The following is a 10556-nucleotide window of genomic DNA, read 5'->3' on the forward strand; positions in this document are numbered from 1 at the left end:
TCCCCGGGTGACTCAGCGGTTTAGCGCCGCCTGCAGCCCAGAGCCTGATCCTGGAGACCCAGGATCGAGTCCCACATCGGGATCCCTGCATGGAGCCTGCTTCTCCCTCTGCCTGTGTCTCTGCCTCCCTCTCTCTGTGAGTGTCTCTCATGAATAAATAAATAAAATCTTGAAGAAGAAGAAGAAGAAGAAGAAGAAGAAGAAGAAGAAGAAGAAGAAGAAGGAGGAGGAGGAGGAGGAGGAGGAGGAGGAGGAGGAGGAGGAGGAGGAACACGGACCAGGGGCTGTCTTAGGCAGGTGGTCAGGGCTGGCCTCTCAGAGGAGGTGAGGTTCTGCAGAGGCCCGAAGGAGGAGAGGGAGCCAGCTGGGTGGCTACCTCTGGGGGAGTGTGGTGGAGAGAAGAGCCCATGCAAAGACCTGTGGTAGGAGTGTGCCTCATGTGATGGCCACGTGGAAGAGGCCACTGTGTTTGGAGCAGAGGGTTTGAGGGGGGAGCTGGTGGTCTATACAGTGCCTCTGTGTCAGTTAGAAAAAGAACCTTCTTCCTTGAGTGAATTTGTTAAAGTATTTGTGTATCATCACATTGCCTTCATCGTGGCATGTGGCTGCCCTGCAGGGAGTCTTCCAGATAAACACGTAAAGATTGTGCCACGGAGGAAAGTAGGCAGGGTGAAGTATGAGGAGACGGGGACTCGGCCTTGAGTTAAATTGCAATTTTTTTAAAAAAGTAACCTCCACACCCAACGTGGGGTTCAAATTCATGACCCCGAGATCAAGCGTGGCGTGCTCCACTGACTGAGCCAGCCAGGCGCCCCTGAATTGCAATTTTAACCTGAGGTGGTGACAATCTGAGCAAGCTGTTGAAGAGGGTGAGGGAAGGAAGGGCAGAAGGGTTGGCAGGAGCAAAAAAGCTAAAGGTAGGAGGTGAGACCCTGCCTGCCAATGGGCAGAATGGAAGGACGGCAAGAGCTGGATGCGATCCCAGTTTTCCTCTGGGACCCAGGACTGCTCCTCAGGCTCCCTCCCAGCCCAGGGAAACTGACACGCCTTGCACAATGCACAAACACAACCCTAGGGATACTCTAGTCATACCAAGAGATCTAGTCATAGTTTTATTGTATTTGTCAAACACTTACGTAGCACTCACTCAGTGCCCCACACGCTGCCCAGAGAGCTGCACAGCTGCTCACTTAATCCTCATGATGACCTTAGATGGCCTGCACCATTATCATCATCCCCATTTTTGACAGATGAAGGAACTGAGGCATGGAAAGCTAATGTGACTTGTCCAGCATGGATTTGAACCCAGCGTCAGCTTGGCTAGAAGAAGAAAAGATTGCATGGGTGTGTGCGTGTGTGTGTGTGTGTGTTTAATTTTAATTTTTTAAAGATTTATTTATTTATTCATGGGAGACACAGAGAGAGAGGCAGAGACATAGGCAGAAAGAGAAGCAGGCTCCCTGTGGGGAGCCCAATGCGGGACTCGATCCCAGGACCCTGGAATCACAACCTGAGCCAAAGGCAGAGGCTCAACCACTGAGCCACCTTTTGTTTAATTTTTAAAACATGTACATTACTTTTTAAAGTCATCTGTATCCCCAACGTGGGGCTCGAACTCACAACCCGGGAGATTAAGCATCACATGCTCCGCCGGCTGAATCAGCCAGGCGCCCCTCAAAGAAAAAAAGGTTTGCACATTGCCTGGCCCACAATAAATGCTTAATTAACAGTGGCTTGGGTCACCAATTGTCATCCTAGCTGCCCATCAGAATCCCTTTGGGGGGCTTTTTAAAGCCAATCCCTAGGTCAAGGAAGTCGGAACCTCCGGGGGTAGGGGGATGTCCAGGTGTAACAGCCTGTCTCTGTTGCTTGATGGTCCCTGGAGGAGGGATTGTGTCCACTTGCTTCACTACCAGGGACTCCTACTGAGGGGTTGGAGATTCTACTGGGAATAGTGGGTGGAAGCCAAGATGGGGCTCAACATCCCCCCACACAACGGGGCTCACAACAGAGCCATCCAGTCACAAATGTCAGCAGGGCCCAGGTGAGAAGACCTCCTGAAGACATATCTTCCAATTTTTGGGAAACACGGAGGCAGGTGGGTAGTCCAAGCTAAGGGAATCCACAGAGAAAGGGATGAATCCAGAAGATGGGGCATTCCACTCAGGACACTGCACCAGGCTCTTCACCTCCTCAGATGGGGAGCAGCTAAAGGGAAGGGCCGCATGAGTTATGCATTTCTCAAGACTGTCTGAATTAAGACTTTTGCATTTCACACCATGTAAACTTCACCCCATTTAAAAAGCTACAACTGTGAACAAACACTGAGCGGAGTGAATGATATACTTGCTGAAGGGTTGGGGTGAAATGCGCTGCTTTCTGCAACTCACTTAAATGAATCAAAAGATTAGATGCATACTGTGATGTTGTAGTTTCTAATAAGAAATATGCGTGAGGCGCCTGGCTGGCCTGGTGGGAAGAGCGTGTGACTCTTGATCTCCCAGTCGTGAGTTTGAGTCCTGCGTTAGGTGTGGAAATCGCTTAAAAATAAAATCTTAGGGGGATCCCTGAGTGGCGCAGCGGTTTAGCGCCTGCCTTTGGCCCAGGGCGCGATCCTGGAGACCCGGATCGAGTCCCACGTTGGGCTCCCGGTGCATGGAGCCTGCTTCTCCCTCCGCCTGTGTCTCTGCCTCTCTCTCTCTCACTGTGTGTGCCTATCATAAATAAATAAAAATTAAAAAAAAAATCTTAGGGACGCCTGGGTGGCTCAGCCTTGTTCCCGGGGTCCTGGGATCAAGTCCAGTACCAAACTCCCAGCAGGGAGCCTCCTCCCTCTGCCTATGTCTCTGTGTCTCTCTATGTATCTCTCATGAATAAATAAATAAAATATTTTTAAAAAAATTTTAAAAGGGACGCCTGGGTGGTTTAGCGGTTTATTTATTTTTTTATTTTTATTTTTTTAAAGGGTTGGGAATTCTTTTTCTCTCTTTTTTTAATTTTTATTTATTTATGATAGTCATACAGAGAGAGAGAGAGAGAGAGGCAGAGACATAGGCAGAGGGAGAAGCAGGCTCCATGCACCAGGAGCCCGACATGGGATTCGATCCCGGGTCTCCAGGATCGCGCCCTGGGCTAAAGGCAGGTGCTAAACCGCTGCGCCACCCAAGGCTCCCAGTTTTGTGGTTTAGCACCTACCTTCGGCCCTGAGCTTGATCCTGGAGACCCGGAATCAAGTCCCACATCTGACTCCCTGCGTGGAGCCTGCTTCTCCCTCTGCCTGTGTCTCTGCCTCTCTCTTTGTGTCTCTCATGAATAAACAAATAAAACCTTTTTAAAAATTTAAAAATAAGAAATGAATAAAGCAAACAAAAGACTAAAGATATGGAGCAATCATGGCTTCACAGGGGTACACATAGGTCAAAACTTACCAAATTGTGCACTTTCAAACATGTATAGTTTATCATTTATTGTCTCAGTAAAGCTGTAAATCAATAAATAAAAACCATTCAATGACCTGTGTACTTTAAAAATTGAGCCAGGTACTTTTTTCTTTTTAAGCATCACACTGCTACAAACTTCAAAGTTGCTAAGAGACTAGATCTTTATTGTACCTACCATGAAAAAGAAATGATAATAATGTGACATGATAGAGGTGTTAGATAAAGATGAAGCAAATCAATGCACAGGTACACCTTCAACTTACACAATGTTAGATGTCAATTGTATCTCAATTTAACAAATGGATGGACAGATGGACCATAAAGCAAACAGAGTGAAACATTCTACACTGAATCTAAGGGTTGAGTGGTGTGGGGCACTCAGTGTCTAATCCTTTTGATTTTTCTGCACATTTGAAATATTTTATATTAAAATATGGGTGAGGAGCGCCTGGGCGGTTCAGTCTTATGCATCTGCCTTTGGCTCAGGTCATGATCTCAGGGTCCTGGGATAGAGCCCCCATCAGGCTCCCTGCTCAGCAGAGTCTGCTTCTCTCTCTTCCTCCGGCTCTTTCCCAGCTACTCTCTGTCTCACTCTCTCTCCCTCTCTGTCAAATAAATAAATAAAAATCTTTTAAAAATAATAATAAAATAAAATGTGGGTGAAGGGCACCTGGCTAGATCAGTTGGTAGAGCAGGTGACTCTTGATCTTGGGGTTGTGGGTTCGAGCCTCACATTGGGTGTAAAGATTATTTAAAAACCCCAAATCTTTAAAAATCAATATATAAAAAATAAGATGTGGGATAAAGAAGATAAAGGAAAACTTTCTCTACTTACAGCACGCTGACACACCAGAGGTGTGGGCTATCCTCTCCTCCCCTTGTACCCACCAATTCCCCGTCTCTCTGGAGGGACACCAGCTGGGTGTCCAACACTTCAATTCTGACACTAACCACCTGGAGTCCCCACAGACACCACAGATCAAGGGCTCAGTCCCTCCCCTCGAGACTGGCCCCCCACTTCAGATGCCACTCCCAGGTCCCCAGGTCTGTCACCTGTAGCCCAACCAGCTACAAACCGAAGCTTCCCTCCCCTGTCTCCTTAGGTTCGATAACTTGCTATGGCCTCTCACAGACCTCAGGGAAACCCTTTTCTTGTATGTATCCGTTCATCGCAAAGGATTTTATAAAGGATCCAGATGAACAGCCAGATGAAGAGGAACATGGGGCGAGGTCCAGAGGGTCCAGGTGCAGCGGGAAGCCTAAGCCAAAGCCTTTACTGGGATTTATTTAGGGAAGGCAAGACAGGGCAGGCTGAACAGTTTAGGATTGGCTAAATTCTTCCAATTCTGGTGGGCTTTGGGATACAGGAGCGGTCTCTAGTCACCTGGTGCCTGGTTCTGGCTGATCTTAGGCAGGGGAAATAGTGGATCAGTGTGACGGTTGCCTAAAGAGGGTGTTTTGGGGGCTATGGGCTCAGGGTTGGTGGGTTTGCATCTGGAAGATATGCTAGTAGACAGGTTGTTGTCTTTAAGGGTCAGCAAGACTGGGTGGGGGGATCTGTAAGGCACCCCAAAATGTCAACACAAGATACAAAAACATATTTAAGTGATTAATATGCTTATAAATGTGTTATCTTGCATGGCAAAAGGGACTTTGCAGGTGTGGTTAAACTAAGGATCTCGAGATAGAGATTATCCTGGATTATCCGGGGGGGTCAATATAATCACAAGGGTCCTTGTAAGAGGGAGGCACAGGCAGACTTGACACACACAGAAGAGGAGGGGGTGGTGTGGTGAAGACAGAAACAGAGATTGTCCTAGAAGCTGCAAGAGTCAAGGAAATGGATTCTTCCCCAGAGCCTGCAGTGGGAACCCGCCCACCTCCACTTAACACCCTAAGACTCATTTCAGACGTCCAGCCTCCAGAACTCTAAGAGAATAAATGTGTGTTGTTTTAAGTCACTTAGTTTGTGGCAATTTGTTGCAGCAGCTGTAGGAAACTAATACAGTTGGTCTATTTCAGGGTTGAATGAGAAGGAGGAAACCAGCGATAGGGACATGCCTGGGATGGGACAAGCCACAGTTAATTGTGACGCTCCAAGCCTCTGGCATCAGGGACCCTGTCCCCTCACCTATTTTTTGCTCCTCTTCAGTAAAATCAAGGGACTATGGTTCTGGAACCTAGAGACACAGTTCCAGTCTTGTCTCAGATTCCCAAAACTCCACTCAGTGTCTCTCACTGCATAGAGTCCCTGGCAGGATGGAGGAACAGGGCATCAGTGACCTATATCCCCATCCTCAGACCTGCAGGTGGGAATCCCAAGACAAGACCAGGTCACCCTTAACACACCAGGGGCTCTCCAGAGGGGGGACAGAGGCATTTAGTCTATCAGACCAGGGCTGTCCCAACTTGATTTCCAGAAAAATGGGGTGCAAGTTGCATCCTTAGAGTTCACACCTTAGGGACACATGGGTGGCTCAACGGTTGAGCATCTGCCTTTGGCTCAAGGTGTGATCCCGGGGTCCTGGGATCGAGTCCCACATCAGGCTCCCTGCAGGGAGCCTGCTTCTCCCTCTGCCTCTGTCTCTGTCTCTCTGTGTCTCTCATGACTAAATACATAAAATTAAAAAAAAAAAAAAAGAAATCACACCTTATTTTCGTGTTCATGCAAACACAGCCTCAAAATGGAACACCTGACAATTGTGGAGGAGGAAGAGAGCTCAGTGGTCATGGAGGGCCATGTGGCAGGGTCTGTTAACATTTAAATATGTGCTCTCTTCCTTCAGAATGGCAACTTTTCTGGATCTCTCCCAGAGAAGCATGGGCACAGAACCCCAGGCAGGACTTTCAGGGATGCTCATCACTGTGTTCTTATCATGGCAGAAGATTGGAAATGATCCAGACGCTATCAGTAAGAAAATAATTAAATAAGCCAGGACTTTGTGAGTGTGGCATGGCATGTGATTCAAATCGCAAAGCAGGTGCTGGTGATAGAATCAGCCCTGGGAGGCGTGTGAACAAAAGCAAGTGAGGGTACAATTCATACAGCACAATGTCCGATGATGTGGGAAACACAGGCAGAAGGGAATTTATGAAATTTCCTTACTACCCATAGCCCATTGGCAAGTCCTTGAAACAGGCAGAGTGATCTTCCTCTAGGAACTCGATGTTCATACTTTGCTAAGGGCAAAAGTCTATCTTAGCCCAACTGCCAGGATCCTGTAAGTCTACTTTAACATATAAAAATTCCTTTATAGGGCATCCTGGGTGGCTCAGTGGTTTAGCATCTGCCTTCGGCCCAGGGCGTGATCCTGGAGTCCTGGGGTCGAGTCCCATGTCGGGCTCCCTGCATGGAGCCTGCTTCTCCCTCTGCCTGTGTCTCTGCCTCTCTCTCTCTGTGTCTGTCATGAATAAATAAATAAAATTTTAAAAATTAAAATAAAATAAAAATTCCTTTATAAATCTCCTTTATCGGGGCACCTGGGTGGCTCAGTGGTTGAGCATCTACCTTTGGCTCAGGTGGTGATCCTGGGGCCCTGGGATCAAGTCCCACTGCCTATGCCTTTGTGTCTCTCTTGGTGTCTCTCATGAATAAATAATTAAAATCTTCAAAAAAAAAGTTTCCTTTATCTCTAAACACCCTAAGATACCTGTTGACGATCATCCCCCAAGCATATGACCCACTGATCTACATCTGAAGGGTTTCATGACTCAGGTTTTATTAGACAGTTATAAATGACCCTTTCCCAACGATAGCTAGTCCCCTTAAGGTCCTGGAAACCTTGCTTCCAAAATGCCTGGGAGGCTGTGCTGTCCCTAACCCGCTCCCAGCTTGATAGTATATAATGGGCCACTGCTCATGACCCCAGGGTAGCTCCTTCTACCCACTGGTCCTGTCCCCCTGCTTTAATAAAACCACCTTTTTGTATCAGAGATGTCTCAAGAATTCTTTCTTGGCCTTTGGCTTCAAAACCTAACATCTTTTTCTACATCATGCAATGCTTACATGAAAAAAATCTGCAGAAGTCTATGTTTGTGAAGGTTCAAATGTACGGGAAATATATAGGGATGAAACCTGCAAGGGGACACATCCAATAGAAAAGAGTGGGTCCCCAGGAAAGAGGTTGAGTGGCCAAGGGCACTTCTTCTACGAAATTGAAGGGGCAGGATTAACCTCTAGGGGTCTGGTCCTCCATCAAGAAATAACCAGGAGTAACACACTGAGACACATTTATTTTTTATTTTTTAAAGATTTTATTTATTTATTTGAGATAGAGATAGAAAGACAGAGCGTGAGTAGGAGGAAGAGGAGAGGGAGAAGCAGATTCTCTGCTGAGCAGGGAGCCAGATGTGGGGCTCGATCCCAGGACCCCAGGCCCATGACTGAGCTGAAGGCAGACGCTCAACTGGCTGAGCCACCCAGGCAGCCCACTGAGACGCATTCATTTCCAGGTTTTATCTTTGTAAAACTGTGTCATTAGCATTCTCTTCTTGTCTCCAATTTCATATATATATATATAAATGTATATATTATATATACATATATAATCCACAGTATATATAATCCTCTTTATGTTATCTGTGTATATATATAATATATACTATATATAGTACTTTAATATACACACATATATATAATATGGACTAGACACACACACACTGCTAGTCCTCTCTAGCAGGATAATACTGCATATGTCGTTTCATATCTCACTGTTTTACACATTATTTTAAGCATAACAAGCATTTGCTGTGGTGCTTCAAGTTCTTCATAAACACAACTTTTAATGCCTGCTTAAGAGTCTATGGGTAGATTATAATTTACTCCCCGATATCCTGTTGTTGGCCATTTGGTTCATTCCCAAATTTTCACCGGGATAATTTTGTTTGTGCTTAGCATTCTTTCTGAAATTTGCTTTTTTAAATTTATTTTTTAATTTTTAAAAAAGATTATTTATTTACTTATAGAGACACACAGAGAGAGAGACAGAGAGACAGAGAGAGGCAGAGACAGAAGCAGGTTCCATGCAGGGAGCCTGACGTGGGACTCGATCTGGGGTCTTCAGGATCACACCCTGGGCTGAAGGCGGCGCTAAACCGCTGCGCCACCCAGGGATCCCCTCTTTCTGGAATTTGGATTAGTTTCCACCCACCTCCAGACTGAATCTGACTGCCCAGAGGAAGTAAACACTCGTTCTGAAGATAATTCTCTTTGCCCTCACAAAAGAAAGAAAGAAAGAAAGAAAGAAAGAAAGAAAGAAAGAAAGAAAGAAAGAAAGAAAGAAAGAAAAAGAAAGAGAAAGAAAGAAGAAAGAAACTTGCATCCTTGTGTGCGTAAAGAGATGGGAAATGCAGATAAGCAAAACACAAAACAACCAGAAACCCCTGGTAATTCTGCTGCCATTTTTTTCTATAGACTTTTCCAATAGTTTAAAAATTATGAATGGGGGGATCCCTGGGTGGCTCAGCGGTTTAGCGCCTGCCTTCGGCCCAGGGCATGATTCTGGAGTCCCGAGATCGAGTCCCATGTCGGGCTCCCTGCATGGATCCTGCTTCTCTCTCTGCCTGTGTCTGCCTCTCTCTCTCTCTATGTCTATCATGAATAAATAAATAAAATCTTTAAAAAAAAATAAAAATTATGAATGGTTTTCCATTCAAACAGAATGGAAACAGAAGTTTCTTGCTGAGAGCATATTATACAGCACTTCTGCATCCTGCTTATTTTTACTTAATATAACATAAAAACATTTTCCCATTTCATTTAAAATGAGTGCATGATATTCCATAACACTACTGTTCCATAATTTACACAGCCTATGAAGTTTATTCTTATAAATGTGTTATATCCAATTCTGTGGAAATTGTGTTATATCAAAAAACAAAAGGGCTGTTACAAATAATGCAAGAGGAAAAAATTTTGTGCTTAAACTTTTGGGTAGATCTTATGTTATTTCCCTAGAAGAGAGTCCCAGGAATGGAATACTGGGTAAGAGTGCCAGGTCAGCTTCTAGAAAGATTGAAATAATCTCCATGCGTTCATAATAAGCGCGGTATGGTAGGATCTTTGTCCCCAAATTTTGCTATCATTGAATGCTATAATTCTATTAGAGCTTTGCTCATGCATAAGTGAATGGTTGAATCTTGTTTTCATATATTTATATATATATAATCTATACATAATATACATATATATTATATACCCACTCAATGAGCTAAAAAATAGTTATTGAGCACCTGCTGCATGGCTAGCTCTGCTCTAGATGCAGGGAAACAAAATAGACTCGTGTTCTAGGGGGTGTGGAAAGGGGTGATGGGCAGCCAACAAATTAATAAATAACTGGACTAAGGCGCTTCAGAGAGTGATACGTACCATTAAGAGAGCTCACAAGGAAAATGAACGTGTTATCACAAATTTGTAATCCACCATAGTCCTGCTTTTTGACGTACCTGTTTCCATCCTTGGCCCATTTTTATCAGCATAGCAGTGCTTCATATCCTATTCCCTTTTTTCCCTCCCTTCCCCCATGCTCAGCATTTTCTATTTCTTCACACCTCATCACACCTGGGCAAAAACAGTGGTGGTATCCTGTATTGAACATCTGCTCCGTGACAGCGATTCTACTAAATGTCTTACCCTCTTTATCTTAACCAATTTTGCCGGGTTGGTGTCCCCTTCACTTCATAGATACAAGTCGAGGTGCAGAGAGGTTAAGCAACTCTCCCAAAGCCACATAGCTTTGGTGGCACAGCTGGGATTCAAACACAGGCAGCCCAGGCTCCTCCTCACCGGGTAATTTTGTTCCTAAAAAGCCTGAGATACAAGTTATCTTATTTGATAATTTGCTTCCCTGGCAACAGTAACTTTTTTTAAGGTTTTTTTTTTTTTTTAAGATTTTATTTATTTATTCATGAGAGACACACAGAGAGAGGCAGAGACACAGGTAGAGGGAGAAGCAGGTTCCACGCAGGGAGCCCGATGTGGGACTTGATCACACCCTGAGCTGAAGGCAGACGCTCAACCACTAAGCCACCCAGGCATCCCTTTTTTTAAGTTTTTAATTAGGCTACAATGTACATAGAAAAGAGAACATGGTTCAGTAGTGGACAGCATGGTGAATT

This window comes from Canis aureus, chromosome 1, assembly GCF_053574225.1.
Source record: "Canis aureus isolate CA01 chromosome 1, VMU_Caureus_v.1.0, whole genome shotgun sequence".
Taxonomy (NCBI): Eukaryota; Metazoa; Chordata; class Mammalia; order Carnivora; family Canidae; genus Canis; species Canis aureus.